The sequence below is a fragment of the Salminus brasiliensis genome, chromosome 16 (genome assembly GCF_030463535.1).
Source record: "Salminus brasiliensis chromosome 16, fSalBra1.hap2, whole genome shotgun sequence".
NCBI lineage: Eukaryota > Metazoa > Chordata > Actinopteri > Characiformes > Bryconidae > Salminus > Salminus brasiliensis.
Window position 1 is genome coordinate 27,738,978 of NC_132893.1, and position 304 is coordinate 27,739,281.

Genomic DNA, 304 nt, shown 5'->3' on the forward strand with positions numbered 1-304 from the left:
CTAGCAGAGTGGCAGTTAATTAAAACACTTGATTTTGGGTATGTAGTGTTCTGAAATCCACCTTTTCCTGGCCAGCCCAAATGGCCTAATGGATAAGGCACTGGCCTCCTAAGCCAGGGATTGTGGGTTAGAGTCCCATCTGGGTTGTACTCCAAGCATAGTGGCGCAGCAGAAGCGTGCTTGGCCCATAACCCAGAGGTCAATGGATCGAAACCATCCTCTGCTAGACATCGTATCTTTTTCGAGACCATTGTGTTGGACATGACATTTTTTCTTCAAAATTTTACTTCAATTTCACATCTTC